The sequence below is a fragment of the Coregonus lavaretus genome (genome assembly GCF_964263955.1).
Source record: "Coregonus lavaretus genome assembly, chromosome: 19".
Lineage (NCBI taxonomy): Eukaryota > Metazoa > Chordata > Actinopteri > Salmoniformes > Salmonidae > Coregonus > Coregonus lavaretus.
Genome location: NC_140006.1, coordinates 34,908,452 through 34,926,408, shown reverse-complemented (window position 1 = coordinate 34,926,408; position 17,957 = coordinate 34,908,452). Strand labels below are relative to the sequence as shown.

At 44.7% G+C, this 17,957-nt stretch overlaps 1 pseudogene across 1 annotated transcript in view; it reads left to right on the top strand.

Moving 5' to 3' along the window:
• Positions 1-17,957, top strand: part of LOC311147033 (cyclic AMP-dependent transcription factor ATF-6 alpha-like) — an 82,604-nt pseudogene that overhangs the window by 46,246 nt on the left and 18,401 nt on the right. The window contains exons 13-14 of the transcript in view: positions 5,822-5,889; positions 9,060-9,171. The product of the transcript in view is annotated as a cyclic AMP-dependent transcription factor ATF-6 alpha-like (transcript). The remainder of the gene's footprint in view (positions 1-5,821; positions 5,890-9,059; positions 9,172-17,957) is intronic.

Genomic DNA, 17,957 nt, shown 5'->3' with positions numbered 1-17,957 from the left:
ACTTTCACCCAGTTCTCCTCTGAATCATTCAGATGTTCATTGGCAAACTTCAGACGGGCCTGTATATGTGCTTTCTTGAGCAGGGGGACCTTGCGGGCGCTGCAGGATTTCAGTCCTTCACGGCGTAGTGTGTTACCAATTGTTTTCTTGGTGACTATGGTCCCAGCTGCCTTGAGATCATTGACAAGATCCTCCTGTGTAGTTCTGGGCTGATTCCTCACCGTTCTCATGATCATTGCAACTCCACGAGGTGAGATCTTGCATGGAGCCCCAGGCCGAGGGAGATTGACAGTTCTTTTGTGTTTCTTCCATTTGCGAATAATTGCACCAACTGTTGTCACCTTCTCACCAAGCTGCTTGGCGATGGTCTTGTAGCCCATTCCAGCCTTGTGTAGGTCTACAATCTTGTCCCTGACATCCTTGGAGAGCTCTTTGGTCTCTGCCATGGTGGAGAGTTTGGAATCTGATTGATTGATTGCTTCTGTGGACAGGTGTCTTTTAAGTGTCTCTTTAAGAGTGTGCTCCTAATCTCAGCTCGTTACCTGTATAAAAGACACCTGGGAGCCAGAAATCTTTCTGATTGAGAGGGGGTCAAATACTTATTTCCCTCATTAAAATGCAAATCAATTTATAACATTTTTGACATGCGTTTTCTGGATTTTGTTGTTGTTATTCTGTCTCTCACTGTTCAAATAAACCTACCATTAAAATTATAGACTGATCATTTCTTTGTCAGTGGGCAAACGTTCAAAATCAGCATGGGATCAAATACTTTTTTCCCTCACTGTATGAGAGGAATCTTTAATTTGGGGAATCAGACGGGTAGCAGCGCTGCATTTTAGTTGATGTGCGAGCAGAAGACTTGCCCTGTCGCCATGTTCATAGTAGGTACCACGTGATTGCAAAAGTAACCGTTCTGCATCTGTAGTGGACAAGAGATTGAATTCAGATTGTAAGTTCAAACGTTGCTTATATAGCTCTGGAGATGGCGTCAGGACATATTGATGGTCTAAGTCAAGGATGGCTTTAGAGAGTTCTTCTAGTTTAGCTTTCCGAGTTTTGTTTAAATTAGAAGAATAATAAATAATTTATCCTCTAAGATAGGCTTTAAGTGATTCCCATAAGAGAGAATGAGAGGTTGAGCTTGTCTGATTTGAAACAATTAAATTATCAATAGAAGTGGAGATAATGTTACAGAAGTCGGCATCAGACAGGAGAAGATCATTGCATCTCCAGAGAGAAGTACGAGTTTGTCCTGATAGGACTATATCGAGGGCTAAAGCTCCATTGTCAGAAATTACAATGGGTAACTATTCAGAAGAGGTGACATTTGGAAGTAACTTATGATCAATAAAGAAATAGTCAAACAAGAAAAATAATGGTGTACATGTGAAAAAAAATAATACTCTCTTGCCTGGGGATTCTGAAATCTCCAGGGATCTGTACACCCATTCTGAACCATAAAATCTGAGAAGGACTTTGACATAGGAGGAGGAGACATAGTTCTGGGGTTGGAGCGGTCTAAAGCCGGGCTAATAACACAATTCAGATCCCCGCCAAATATCAAAAGATGGGTGTTCAGAGAAGGGATCTTTTCCCCAGCAACCTATTGGCAAATTCAACATCATCAAAATTGGGAGCATATACATTAACCAATACTACAGGTGTGTGCCAAATGGTGCCAGTTATGATTAAATATCTCCTATTACTGTCTGAAATAACATTAGTTGTAGAGAAATGTATTATTTTACTAACCAAAATTGCAACCCCTCTGGCTTTGGAGTTAAATGGAAAACCTGACTGAACCTGGAGTTTTGTAGCCTTGTGTGATCTTTAATCCGTAAATGAGTCTCTTGTAAAAATATCACATCTGCTTTTAGCTTTTTCAAATGGGAGAAGACCCTTGACCTCTTGACATGATTATTCATTGTCTTAGTATTCCAAGACAAAAACTATAGGATTAGGCCTACCTATTCCAATATTACTATTATTAGCGTTGTTAGCCATCTAAAATATTGAAAGGAAAAAGGTGTGAAAACAGACCAAGCATTTGCAAAGATAACAGAGAAAACTGATGAAAAAAGCAAAATAATAATAATAATTCAATTTTTAAAAAAGGTCACTCCCCCTCCCCCTCCCCTCCCACCCAAACCCAAAGTCTCCTTCCCCAGCGAATGGAGACAGCAGGTTGAAGTTTGCGCAGCTTTGGTGCATAGAAACAGAAAAACTTCCTATCCTAATGCGGAGAGACTCCATAGCAGGAGTCGTGAAATTCATTTGAAAAGGTATTCACAAAATGGTAAAGTAGGTCAGCAGATAACCAAAACAAAGACAGAAAACCGCATAACAGTAAAACGGAACTGTCCTGACTCAGGGAGTCTTCAATCAGTGCAACACGTACAATGTGTCTTAAGGATGGCCAAATAAGTGTCCCGCAGTATGTTCCCCTGTTACAAAAAAGTAAAGGGGCCGAGTGTCTGTACATGTACGAATGATCAATAGGGCGTACTAAAGTGGTGAAAAGTCCTTCAGTAAGTATCTAGACGAAAAAACTAAAAAAAGGAAAGCTCTGCAAAAGCCTGGAATTGTAGCCATGCATTACTACGCAAGCCATCTAGCTAAATGAAAAGGACCTCCCAAACATCAACAACCACACAAGACAGTATTAGTCATTTTTATCAGAGTTCAATAGTGTTTCTGCAGAGTAGAAAAGGAATGGCAACATGGGGAAAAAGGCCCTGCCGTAAAAATCTAAACATGCCTTCGACTTGGAGTGTATCCTAGGCTATGCATGCTACCTGGCAAAAGAGTAGGTCATAGATCCAAGATACGGCTCAGAAGTGACTGTCGAACCAATGCTGGGCGTCCTTGTGGGAGTCGAACTGTAGCTTCCCCCTGGCATGTTCAACGTGGAGACGAGCAGGGAAGCGGAGTGAGAATTTCATTTTCTTCTCATGAAGGTTGCATTTCACATCGAGGAATTTAGCTATTTTCTTGTTGACACTCGAGCTGAGGTCAGGAAAGATGAACACCTTGCGTCTGCCGAAGCGTAGCTGGTCTCTGCCCTGCCTCTGGAGAATGTGCTCCTTATCACAGTAGTAATTTCCGAGACCAGAACCTTTCTGAAGATCTGTGGGGAGTGTGACCGCATGAGACTCTGTAACGGTTGGACTGGAGTCGGTGCCAATACCATTCACGTTTGCCATCGCGGTTGAAATGTTAGGTACAGGTCTTCTGCTCCTCAGGTCGTGTGACATTTGAATCAAAAAGGTAACTTACGAACGCATCAATCAAATCTGATATGTAAGAAAGTGGAATGCAAAGTACAAATTAGGTTAAATTAACGAATGCGTAGGAGCCTCGTCCACAAGCTTCTTCTCCATTCACATGCTAAACCGGAAGTCTTGCTGGTGTTTTTACAGTATTTTATGTCCAGCAATAAAAATAAAATATATACTGTATATATTTGTTTTGCTCCGAAAACTTGGGGGGCCAAATAAAATCACACGTGGGCCAAATTCGGCCTGCGGGCTACCAGTTGGGGAATCCTGGCATATAGTATCAGTGATAAACTCTTCTCAAGGGAATACTTTTCTAAGTGAGATTTACAGTTTGCATACTGTACCTCTTTGGATGTGTTTAAACCTCTTCCAGACTTTGGGAAAACCCCTCTGCATTTGCTCTACCAACTGAAGAGGCACAATAGAGATCTATGATTTCTCAGACAAGGAGATGTTGTCTATGTAGCTTTGCACAATGTTGGCATATCCTCACACTTTGACATCATGCTCTGCTTTTTTCTAAGTTCCAACTGAAGTACTTATCAATCAGTTTTGTTTGCCATTTGAGGAGAAGCAGTGAGATAGACCTATTTTAGCCCTGTGTGGTTCAACCCCAGACTTGGAATTTCCGGGGAAAACCCCCCCCACTGAGCCCAATGAAATTCATGGTAAAGCACGGGCTTGGAGAGCCCTCGTCGCGTTGGATGAAACATGCCTGTCTGTAAATCTCTCTCTCAACCTTCATCTCTCTCCATCCTCACCAACCTGTTGTGCGAAAAGAAGGGACAAAGAGGAGATCTGGTTTGTTTTTGTCATATTTCTGTGATATCACTTGAACTGTTATACTAGCGTGTCCTATCAGGTCAGGCCAGATTCGTTGCAGAGCACGTCTTGAAAACCGCTTCGCTCCACTCGTCTAGTCCCACAGGAATAAGGCTAGTATGCATAGTTTGAGGAGGAGGATGGATATTTCAGGTGAAAAGGGAATGAAATCTACAGTACAGACTGTACATCATACAGTCAGACAGAAGTACAAACTCAAGCTGAGTGGTGCCACTGTCTCAGATTCTGCAGTGGAAGCTGATTTATTTTGTATCGGAGTAACATTTTTGGTTTTCTCTGGTGTGTGTGTCAATATATGTCTGTGTTTGGTTTAACTTGATTTCTTACCTTACATCTCTGTCTCTGTGAAGAGGAGCTTGTCCTAAACTGAGAAACTTTGCACAGAAAAAGTTATCTGTTTTTATCGGTCTCTGTATCACACATCTGTGTGTGAGACTGTTTTCGATAGCATCTAACTGGCTGAATTATGGAGAGAGTTGGACGAGAATCTTCTACATTTGCAATCAGCTCAGTACCTTCCGAGTTTCTGCCGTGACCTAAAATGTTTGTGGTAAACTTGAAGTACATTCAGTAGGATTTAGTGCAGACTAGAATTAGGCTGACTCAATGGAATCCTTATCCCACTCATTTGTACTGGGGTGTGGTGGACATTTTAGGACATCCTCTGCCTCATGCCTCACCCCTCCTTAATTAAGTCAATTGTAAACTCTCCTTGAAGCATGAGGCTGAGGCATGATGATTAACTCAAGGAGGGTTGTTGATTGACTCAAGGAGGGTGAGTTTTGAGGCTGATGGTGTCCGAAAATGTACACACTGATCTCCATCCACAGTGAAACATGTTTGCTCAGCCGTGGGCCACTCATGCAGTGACCCATTGAACTGGCATGCCTGGACTGTCATTGCATTTGATAGGCTTTAGTCAGTTGTTTTTAAAGTGTTATTTTTATTTTTATTTTTTAACCTTTATTTAACTAGGCAAGTCAGTTAAGAACAAATTCTTATTTACAATGACGGCCTACACCAGCCAAACCCGGACGATGCTGGGCCAATTGTGCACGGCCCTATGGGACTCCCAATCACGGCCTGTTGTGATACAGCCTGGAATCGAACCAGGGGGTCTGTAGTGACGCCTCAAGCACTGAGATGCAGTGCCTTAGACCGCTGCACCACTCGGGAACCCTTTCATCCCATCCATGTTGGTTTGTACGGTAATATTGCATGTCATCCAACGATATGGGTTGTATAAAAAAATATCTGACATGTTTTTTTATTTGGATGGGAAAGTTTAAAGGGGAAGTGTCTCATATTTTAAAGGGAAACATTTCAGCTTACATTCATTTTGAAGGTTATATACCTGTGCTTCTGTTTCACATGTAAGTCACAGGCTATGTGTAGAGCAGAGACAGGATGAGGATCAGTGCTTTTTCAATTCAAACACATAATACTGCGGGCAATGCTCTCAGAGAGCATGGTGAAGCATACTGGCGAAGGAAATGGTCAAATACAACAACAAAAAAATTGCCATATAAATAAGCAAAATGTCTCTTTAAGTTCCACTTGATTATTTGTCATCAATCAGCCAAGACAAAAGACACAATGATATGATGTTCTTCAGTATATGATTAAAGTTTCAGAATAGAGCAGTCTGGTTAAATAGCAATGACTCACTGACCACCATTCTATAACTATTTTCACAGAAGTCAACTGAGGAGAGACCACAGACAACCCAGTCCAGTAACTCGGTTGTAACAGTCAGCTACTCTGAGTAAGTATTTATCAAAAATGGCAGAAACAATGTGTTTTTGTGCAAATACGTTTTAAAGGGACCCTACAGTATTTTCAATGTCTCGTTTCTTCAAACTCTTCAGATGTTCACCATATTTCTCTCCAAATTATTTTATGCTCATGTTTTCCCTTTTGGCTCCACTGCTGTGGAGAATGAGAGGCCAAAACAGCTATTTACAGCTCATCCAGAGGCAGCGCTCCTAGTGGCCGGGGACTTTAATGCAGGGAAACTTAAATCAGTTCTACCCAATTTCTACCAGAATGTTAAATGTGCAACCAGAGGAAAAAACAACTCTAGACCACCTTTACTCCACACACAGAGACGCATACAAAGCTCTCCCTCGCCCTCCATTTGGCAAATTTGACCATAACTCTATCCTCCTGCTTATAAGCAAAAACTAAAGCAGGAAGCACCAGTGACTCGGTTAATAAAGAAGTGGTCAGATGACGCAGATGCTAAGCTACAGGACTGTTTTGCTAGCACAGACTGGAACATGTTCCGGGATTCTTCAGATAGCATTGAGGAGTACACCACATCAGTCACTGGCTTCATCAATAAGTGCATCGATGACGTCGTCCCTACAGTGACCATACGTACATAGCCCAACCAGAAGCCATGGATTACAGGCAACATCCGCACTGAGCTAAAGGGTAGAGCTGCCGCTTTCAAGGAGCGGGACTCTAACCCGGACGCTTATAAGAAATCCCGCAATGCCCTCCGACGAACCATCAAACAGGCAAAGAGTCAGTACAGGACTAAGATTGAATCGTACTACACCGGCTCTGACGCTCGTCGGATGTGGCAGGGCTTGAAAACTATTACAGACTACAAAGGGAAGCACAGCCGCGAGCTGCCCAGTGACACAAGACTTCCAGACGAGCTAAACCACTTCTATGCTCGCTTCGAGGCAAGCAACACTGAAGCATGCATGAGAGCACCAGCTGTTCCGGATGACTATGTGATCACGCTCTCCGTAGCCAATGTGAGTAAGACTTTTAAGCAGGTCAACATTCACAAGGCCGCAGGGCCAGACGGATTACCAGGACATGTACTCCGAGCATGCGCTGACCAACTGGCAAGTGTCTTCACTGACATTTTCAACATGTCCCTGACTGAGTTTGTAATACCAACATGTTTCAAGCAGACCACCATAGTCCCCGGGCCCAAGGACACTAAGATAACCTGCCTAAATGACTACCGACCCGTAGCACTGACGTCGGTAGCCATGAAGTGCTTTGAAAGGCTGGTCATGGCTCACATCAACACCATTATCCCAGAAACACTAGACCCACTCCAATTTGCATACCGCCCCAACAGATCCACAGATGATGCAATCTCTATTGCACTCCACACTGCCCTTTCCCACCTGGACAAAAGGAACACCTACGTGATTATGCTATTCATTGACTACAGCTCAGCATTCAACACCATAGAGCCCTCAAAGCTCATCACTAAGCTAAGGACCCTGGGACTAAAAATCTCCCTCTGCAACTGGATCCTGGACTTCCTGACTGTCCGCCCCCATGTGGTAAGGGTAGGTAACAACACATCTGCCACACTGATCCTTAACACGGGGGCCCCTCAGGGGTGCGTGCTCAGTCCCCTCCTGTACTCCCTGTTCACCCATGACTGCATGGCCAGGCACGATTCCAACACCATCATTAAGTTTGGCGATGACACAACAGTGGTAGGCCTGATCACCGACAACGTTGAGACAGCCTATAGGGAGGAGGTCAGAGACCTGGCTGTGTGGTGCCAGGATAACAACCTCTTCCTCAGCGTGACCAAGACAAAGGGATGATTGTGGACTACAGGAAAAAAAATAGGACTGAGCATGCCCCCATTCTCATCGACGGACTGTAGTGGAACAGGTTGAGAGCTTCAAGTTCCTTGGTGTCCACATCACCAACGAACTATCATGTTCCAAACACACCAAGACAGTCGTGAAGAGGACACGACAAAGCCTATTCCCCCTCAGGAGACTGAAAAGATTTGGCATGGGTCCTCAGATCCTCAAAAAATTCTACAGCTGCACCATCGAGAGCATCCTGACTGGTTGCATCACCGCCTGGTATGGCAACTGCTCGGCCTCCGACCGCAAGGCACTACAGAGGGTAGTGTGTACGGCCCAGTTCATCACTGGGGCCAAGCTTCCTGCCATCCAGGACCTCTATACCAGGCGGTGTCAGAGGAAGGCCCTAAAAATTGTCAAAGACTCCGCCACCCTAGTCATAGACTGTTCTCTCTGCTACCGCACGGCAAGCGGTACCGGAGTGCCAAGTCTAGGTCCAAAAGACTTCTCAACAGCTTCTACCCCCAAGCCATAAGACTCCTGAACAGCTAATCATGGCTACCCAAACTAGTTGCACTGCTCCACCACCCCAACCCCCACCCCATCTTTTTACGCTGCTGCTACTCTGTTAATTATTTATGCATAGTCACTTTAACTCTACCCACATGTACATATTACCTCAACTACCTCAACTAGCCGGTGCCCCCTCTGCACCGGTACCCCCCTGTATATATAGCCTCCCTACTGTTATTTTATTTTACTTCTGCTCTTTTTTTCTCAACACTTTTTTGTTGTTGTTTTATTTTACTTTTTTTTATTAAAAAATAAATGCATCATTGGTTGAGGGCTGTAAGTAAGCATTTCACTGTAATGTCTACACCTGTTGTATTCGGCGCATGTGCCCAATACAATTTGATTTGATTTGATTTGAAGATGCACCCCACACATACAACTTTTGTTACACTTTGAGCTAGAAGTGGGAAGATGTTTCTCTAGATTCAAGAGGGGAACTTGGAGTACTATTCTTAGATGACTTATTCCCTTAAACATATTAATAGCATGGTAATAACTTTGTAATAATGTTTAATGTAAAGGAGGTGTTGATTTTAGATACAGTAAATTTAGTTACAGTAAATGTAGTTACAGTAAATTTAGTTACAGTAATTTCATCAAGATCTTCTAGGTCTCTGACTTTTGAAATTCACTGCTGACATACAGCAGGCTGTAGTCATAAATATTGTCAGACTCTCTTTAAGATGTCAACTAACTTTAATTACATATCAGATTTCTATTATGTTAGATTTAGTTTTGACATGTCATGTAGTGTATTTCACTGCCACCTCTCTCTCTCTTTCAGCAGACCAAGAAGTGAGGTTCTGGTGTACTACTCACGCCATCAAAGCTACAGCGACTTCTTCGATTAGTTAAATCGACGAGGCGACACTTTCTATATGGTGTCCTTTCGCAGGGTGAGTCACTCTATGCATATTCCATAGCATATTACATAGAAGCAGGCAACCATGTGTCCTTCTGGTTGTGACAATGTGCTGATCGCAAGGCCAAATGGAATTCTGGTCTGTAACTGTTTCATGACACAGTTTTGCCTTCACCAAGTCTTCAACGGATGAAACTGCTGAGTAGGGAAGAAATGGAATCATGAAGCGGTTGTGAAACAATTTTGAAGTGCATACTGAGCACTAATCCAGGGCACCAACTTTTAGTCTTAATTGAAGACAGAAAGCCCCAAATGAAAAAGAAGATGGTGTTTTGAAGCTAAGGGAAATATTTGTTTTTCTTTCCTTTCCTCTTTTACCTCCGAAATGCATGAATGAATGAGGATTGAAAAATGGCCGGTGCTGCTGATTAAATATGTAAATTGGTTTTCAATCATCACACATGAGCATATGTAATGCATTTATATGTGATTTGTAACTTTAACAGTGTACAGTTAGTGATTCACCAATTGGCCTTGACACGAGTTTCATTCGTGTGTTTGATGTAGGCCTAATGGATTCTGAGGTAGCACATTCGGATGGAATTTTATGGCTTTCAGACACCTAAGGCGTGTAGACCGTATGAAATCGGCATACAAATTCAATTATCTAGAACAATAAAGAATATCCTTGATGCTGTTCTTATATTCCTTTTATTCTGTGTGGTGTTTTGACTGAAATGACCGATGGTGTCCGTTTCTTGTTAAGCTACAGTGAGGGAAAAAAGTATTTGATCCCCTGCTGATTTTGTACGTTTGCCCACTGACAAAGACATGATCAGTCTATAATTTTAATGGTAGGTTTATTTGAACAGTGAGAGACAGAATAACAACAAAAAAATCCAGAAAAATGCATGTCAAAAATGTTATAAATTGATTTGCATTTTAATGAGGGAAATAAGTATTTGACCCCCTCTCAATCAGAAAGATTTCTGGCTCCCAGGTGTCTTTTATAGAGGTAACGAGCTGAGATTAGGAGCACACACTTAAAGGGAGTTCTCCTAATCTCAGTTTGTTACCTGTATAAAAGACACCTGTCCACAGAAGCAATCAATCAATCAGACAGAATAACAACAAAAATATCCAGAAAAACGCATGTCAAAAATGTTATAAATTGATTTGCATTTTAATGAGGGAAATAAGTATTTGACCCCTCTGCAAAACATGACTTAGTACTTGGTGGCAAAACCCTTGTTAGCAATCACAAAGGTCAGACGTTTCTTGTAGTTGGCCACCAGGTTTGCACACATCTCAGGAGGGATTTTGTCCCAGTCCTCTTTGCAGATCCTCTCCAAGTCATTAAGGTTTCGAGGCTGAGGTTTGGCAACTCGAACCTTCAGCTCCCTCCACAGATTTTCTATGGGATTAAGGTCTGGAGACTGGCTAGGCCACTCCAACACCTTAATGTGCTTCTTCTTGAGCCACTCCTTTGTTGCCTTGGCCGTGTGTTTTGGGTCATTGTCATGCTGGAATACCCATCCACGACCCATTTTCAATGCCCTGGCTAAGGGAAGGAGGTTCTCACCCAAGATTTGACGGTACATGGCCCCGTCCATCATCCCTTTGATGAGGTGAAGTTGTCCTGTCCCCTTAGCAGAAAAACACCCCCAAAGCATAATGTTTCCACCTCCATGTTTGACGGTGGGGGTGGTGTTCTTGGGGTCATAGGCAGCATTCCTCCTCCTCCAAACACGGCGAGTTGAGTTGATGCCAAAGAGCTCGATTTTGGTCTCATCTGACCACAACACTTTCACCCAGTTCTCCTCTGAATCATTCAGATGTCCATTGGCAAACTTCAGACGGTCCTGTATATGTGCTTTTTTGAGCAGGGGGACCTTGTGGGCGCTGCAGGATTTCAGTCCTTCACGGCGTAGTGTGTTACCAATTGTTTTCTTGGTGACTATGGTCCCAGCTGCCTTGAGATCAGTGAAAAGATCCTCCCGTGTAGTTCTGGGCTGATTCCTCACCGTTCTCATGATCATTGCAACTCCACGAGGTGAGATCTTGCATGGAGCCCCAGGCCGACGGAGATTGACAGTTCTTTTGTGTTTCTTCCATTTGCGAATAATCGCACCAACTGTTGTCACCTTCTCACCAAGCTGCTTGGCAATGGTCTTGTAGCCCATTCCAGCCTTGCGTAGGTCTACAATCTTGTCCCTGAGATCCTTGGAGAGCTCTTTGGTATTGGCCATGGTGGAGAGTTTGGAATCTGATTGATTGATTGCTTCTGTGGACAGGTGTCTTTTATACAGGTAACAAACTGAGATTAGGAGCACTCCCTTTAAGAGTGTGCTCCTAATCTCAGCTCGTTACCTCTATAAAAGACACCTGGGAGCCAGAAATCTTTCTGATTGAGAGGGGGTCAAATACTTATTTCCCTCATTAAAATGCAAATCAATTTATAACATTTTTGACATGCATTTTTCTGGATTTTTTTGTTGTTATTCTGTCTCTCACTGTTCAAATAAACCTACCATTAAAATTATAGACTGATCATTTCTTTGTCAGTGGGCAAACGTACAAAATCAGCAGGGGATCAAATATTTTTTCCCTCACTGTACCAGATTGGAATTTCACTGCCATTTCTATTTGATGTAGCCTAACCACTGAGAATCTTTTGATGTATTGATTGAGCACATTTTCCTTCCGTCCCACACATCTTGAAATATTTTCTCTGGTAAATTGGAATGATGTAGTGAAACATCTCCAATACATTAAAGCGGACATTTTAATAACATTCACACCTGTTTATCGGCAACCTCTGCCAGGAAAGTGTTTTCGATGACGAAAATGCATACCTCCGTTTTCATAAAAGACCCACCAACTGTAAACTATGAGATCCTTATATATTTCATTCCTTCTCCTCTGATATGTCTCCAGACATTCCTTTAGACATTTGATGGAGCGTTTTATACACTTCTGAGGCTTTGTGAAAGCATTCTCATGATGCTAATCGGCTGAATCCCTTCTTAGTTGTGTCTCTGTTTCACTGAGAAGGCTTTCATTCTCATTCTCAACCAGCAAGAGAAGGACTGACTGTCTTATTTCATTGCACCCCTAACAGGCCTTACACCGCCCCATTAATTTAGCCATCTATTCAGACAGCCCCTCTGAAGTCTTCGGTCTGATTTTCAACGTTATTCCAACCTGATGACTGGTCAGGAGAGTTAGCAGGGACCATTCTCTCTGATGGCTTGCCAACATCTGTCTTGTGAGAACCTGAGAGAGAGAGATAGAAAGAGAGAGAGAAAGAAAGAGAGGGAAAGTGAGCTCTGATCGCAATCTCTCCACTCAATTAATTCGGACTGTCAACTCCAAGGGGCCACTCTTCAGCTCTTTTGTGTGCCCATCAGCTCTGCTCTCTGAGGGCCAGATATTGATAGTTACCGGAGTGTAACTCCAGTTCTATGAGTGGAGTGGAGCCCCATCGAGGAGCTCTGCTCCTATTGGTTTACCCACTGCCCTAAGGCAGCATCAGCCTGAGACAAAATTATGCACACACCTGCAGCCAATAGGAGTACAGGTGTCCCTATATGAGAGGACGCTTCCCCTCAATCAGCCTCCCGAGATATTTATCTTCAGCGAGACTAGAGAGGGTCAGCAGGGCCTTAAGTCCTATGACAAATGTACCCTCTAAATACACCTCCGCTGTGTTCAACCAGGATCTCAGCGATCACTGCCTTATTGCCTGCGTCCGTAATGGGTCCGCGATCAAACGACCACCCCTCATCACTGTCAAACGCTCCCTAAAACACTTTAGCGAGCAGGCCTTTCTAATTGACCTGGCCCGGGTATCCTGGATGGATATTGACCTCATTCCGTCAGTAGAGGATGCCTGGTTGTTCTTTAAAAGTGCTTTCCTCTCAATCTTAAATAAGCATGCCCCATTCAAAAAATTCAGAACTAAGAACAGATATAGTCCCTGGTTTTCCTCAGACTTGACTGCCCTTGACCAGCACAAAAACATCCTGTGGCGTACTGCATTAGCATCGAACAGCCCCCGCGATATGCAACTTTTTAGGGAAGTCAGGAACCAATATACACAATCAGTTAGGAAAGCAAAGGCTAGCTTTTTCAAACAGAAATTTGCATCCTGTAGCACTAACTCCAAAAAGTTTTGGGACACTGTAAAGTCCATGGAAAATAAGAGCACCTCCTCCCAACTGCCCACTGCACTGAGGCTAGGAAACACTGTCACCACCAATAAATTTACAATAATCGAGAATTTCAATAAGCATTTTGCTACGGCTGGCCATGCTTTCCACCTGGCTACCACTACCCCAGCCACCAGCTCTGCACCCTCCGCTGCAACTTGGCCATGCCCCCCCCCCCCCCGCTTCTCCTTCACACAAATTCAGACAGCTGATGTTCTGAAAGAGCTAAAAAATCTGGACCCCTACAAATCAGCTGGGCTAGACAATCTGGACCCTTTCTTTCTAAAATTAGCCGCCGAAATTGTCGCAACCCCTATTACTAGCCTGTTCAACCTCTCTTTCGCAACGTCTGAGATCCCCAGAGATTGGAAAGCTGCCGCGGTCATCCCCCTCTTCAAAGGGGGTGACACTCTAGATCCAAACTGTTATAGACCTATATCCATCCTGCCCTGCCTTTCGAAAGTATTTGAAAGCCAAGTTAACAAACAGATCACCGACCATTTAGAATCCCACCGTACCTTCTCCGCTATGCAATCCGGTTTCCGAGCTGGTCATGGGTGCACCTCAGCCACGCTCAAGGTCCTAAACGGTATTATAAACACGATCGATAAAAGGCAGTACTGCGCAGCCGTCTTCATCGACCTGGCCAAGGCTTTCGACTCTGTCAACCACCGCATTCTTATTGGCAGACTAAATAGCCTTGGTTTCTCTAATGACTGCCTCGCCTGGTTCACCAACTACTTCTCAGATAAAGTTCAATGTGTCAAATCGGAGGGCCTGTTGTCTGGACCTCTGGCCGTCTCTATGGGGGTGCCACAGGATTCAATTCTCGGGCCGACTCTACTCTCTGTGTATATCAATGATGTCGCTCTTGCTGCTGGTGACGCTCGGATCCACCTCTATGTGGACGACACCATTTTGTATACATCTGGCCCTTCATTGGACACTGTGTTAACAAACCTCCAAACGAGCTTCAACGCCATACAACACTCCTTCCGTAGCCTCCAACTGCTCTTAAACACTAGTAAAACTAAATGAATGCTCTTCAACCGAACGCTGCTTGCACCCGCCCACCCGACTAGAATCACTACTCTCGGCGGGTCTGACCTAGAGTATGTGGACAACTACAAATACCTAGGTGTCTGGTTAGACTGTAAACTCTCCTTCCAGACTCACATTAAGCATCTCCAATCAAAAGTTAGATCTAGAATCGGCTTCCTATTTCGCAAAACAAAGCCTCCTTCACTCATGCTGCCAAACATGCCCTCGTAAAACTGACTATCCTACCGATCCTTGACTTCGGCGATGTCATTTACAAAATAGCCTCCAACACCCTACTCAGCAAATTGGATGTAGTCTATCACAGTGCCATCCGTTTTGTCACCAAAGCCCCATATACTACCCACCATTGTGACATGTACGCTCTTGTTGGCTGGCCCTCACTACATATTCGTCGCCAAACCCACTGGCTCCAGGTCATCTATAAATCACTGCTAGGCAAATCCCCGTCTTATCTTAGCTCACTGGTCACCATAGCAACACCGACCCGTAGTCAGGTATATCTCACTGGACATCCCCAAAGCCAACACCTCCTTTGGCCTCCATTCCTTACAGTTCTCTGCTGCCAATGACTGGAACGAACTGCAAAAATCTCTGAAGCTGGAGACTCTTATCTCCTTCACTAACTTTAAGCGCCAGTTGTCAGAGCAACTTACCGATCACTGCACCTGTACACAGCCTTTCTGAAATTATCCCACCCAACTACCTCATCCCCATATTGTTATTTATTATCATCTTTTGCACATCTATCATTCCAGTGTTATACGAAATTGTAACTATTTTGCACTATGGCCTACTTACTGCCTTATCTCCATAACTTATTACATTCGCACACACTGTATATATATTTTCTGTTGTATTTTTGACTTTATGTTTTGTTTACCCCATATGTAACTCTGTGTTGTTGTTTTTATCGCACTGCTTTGCTTTATCTTGGCCAGGTCGCAGTTGTAAATGAGAACTTGTTCTCAACTGGCTTACCTGGTTAAATAACGGTGAAATAAAAAAATGGGGCTCCGCTCCACTCATAGAACTGGAGTTACACTCCGGTAACTATCGTTCTATATCGTGGAGCTCCGCCCCATAGGGGAGCTCTGCTCCTATTGGTTTAAGGCGGAGCGAAACGCTCCAAAATGTACTCCCTGCCGAGCCCAACACTTCCCATCAAAATGAAAAGGTCAGGCCTAGCAATGGCTGCAACCAAGTCCCTCAGTACTGCAACCACTGTATCACAATACAAAGTGTCACAATATACTGCGTCATCGGTTAAAACCCGCCCCACCTAGTCCAATGGTAACACCAATGACTAGTGGGCAGATCACCAGAATACGAGCCATACTAATCTGTACTAGCAGATAGATGGTACCTCAATATCCTGTTAAAATAACACAGACCACTAATGGAATGACACAAAGTGTCACTCTACATTGTGTACACAGTAGCCCGCCCCACTCAATCGATGGAACTCCAAAGATTAGTGGGCAGATCCCAGAACATGATTCATACTAATCTGAACAATCAGATAGATGACGTCACATTCCATCAAAATTGTCATGACCGGTCTATAAGTACTGTAACCAAGGTTAGTACTATTATGCCTCATCATTCCGCCACAACCCAGTTATTCACTGGTGGGCAGATCAATACATGCCTTCTACTATACTGAACATGTCAGTCAGGAGTGATGTTAAAATATGTCCTTCTATCAGAAGCGGACCTGAAAGAGACCTGTCTCTTGAGTGCTGCATTCCTCTCTCTTACCTCAAGTCCTCCCCTCAGCCACGCTGAGTACAGACTGAGCCAAAGAGTTAGAAGACATATCCAAGAGATAGAACCGGATAAATGGAGACGGTGATGACCACGACGCCGCTGCACAGATATCCTCTACCCCTGTTCCTCTGAAAAGGGCAGTAGAAGCCGCTACTCCACGAGTGGAGTGGGCTCTTATACCCTGAGGCAATTGTCACCCCCGCTGCCTCATAAGCTGTCTCAATGCCTTCACAAAGCCAATGAGACAGACGCTGTTTTGAAAGCGGTCTACCTAGTGCAGCCGCACCGTGACACACAAACAGCTGAGGCGATGACCTAATCGCTGCTGTGCGCTCAACATAACACGCCAAAGCGCGCACTGGGCACAGGCGATGGAGCCTTTCCTCACTGGAACATTTCCCACAGCTCCACGGTCTGTGATCTATATGAGCTCTTAATAACCTTCGGCACAAATGCCGGGTTAGGACCTAACACCGCTCTGCTCAGATCGCCATTAATGGCAAGGCAGTCAGGTCTCGTCGAAAGAGCACACAAATCACTAATACGCTTAGCAGTAGTCAAAGCGAGCAACAGTGCCGTCTTCATAGACAGCATCTTGAGGGTATTTGATTCAATGGTTCGAACAGCGATTTACATAGCGCTTCGAGTACCAAAGCCAAATCCCACTGAGGAAGCGTGGCTCTAGGTGTTGGCCTAAGCCGCCGCGTTCCTAACAAGAAACGTTTCACTAGAGGGTGGCTGAAGACAGTGTCTCTGCCAAACCCCTCGTGACAAGCTGAAATCGCCGCTGCAAACACCTTAATGGTGGCGGGCGATCGCTGCTTATCAAGCATAAACTGCAGGAAAGAGAGAACAAACACTCTCAACCTGACAGTTCATGGGGTCTACATTCTCTGTGACGCACCATTGTGAAAAAACTTTCCATTTACTGGCATACACCCTGGAAGTGGAACTGGCACGTGAACCCTGTATGGTCCTGATCACTGCATCAGATAACCCACGGCGCTCTAGCCTGTCCCTCTCAGGAGCCAAGCCTTCAGTGGTTGGCCGATTATGGGCAATCGCCCTATCGAGCCTCCCGCCTGAGACAACGCGTCCCGTCGATGTGGAATTGGCCAAGGTGGCGCAATCAACATCTGACTCATCTCCGCATACCATGGAGCCCCTGGGCGATCGGGGGCTACCAAAATTATTGACAGCCCGCCTGATCTCACCCTGGCTAACAGTGGGAGAATGCAGGACAGCGGAGGGAATGCACACAGAAGAACTCTCAGCCACGGATGGTGCGCGAACGCGTCCCTTCCCAGTGGCGGTTCGTCCTGTTCCCTCAGAGAGAACCATAGGGGACAATGCGCGTTCACGCGTGAAGCGAATAAGTCCACCTCGGCTTTTAATTTGGAGAACAATGTCCAGATGCTGACGCCACTCGTCGTCTCGGGGACCCCCTCGAGACATGAGGTCTGCTCCTACGTTCAAGTAGCCCGGAATGTGTGCTGCTCTCAATGAGCGAAGGTGCTCGTGAGCCCACAGCTACAATTCCTCCGCCGACCGGTGGAGAGCAGGAGACCTGACCCTGGTGATTTATGTAGGCTACTGTGGTCCGGTTGTCTGACCAGACCAACACATCGCGACCCCGAAGGGTAGACGCGAAGTGGGTCAGAACCAGTCGAACCGTTTTCAACTCCAAGAGGTTGATGTGGCGACTCGAAAGAGGCCACACCCCTCCTATCGCTTGGGTCTGACATGTCCCTCCCCATCCAGTCAGAGAGGCATCTGTAAA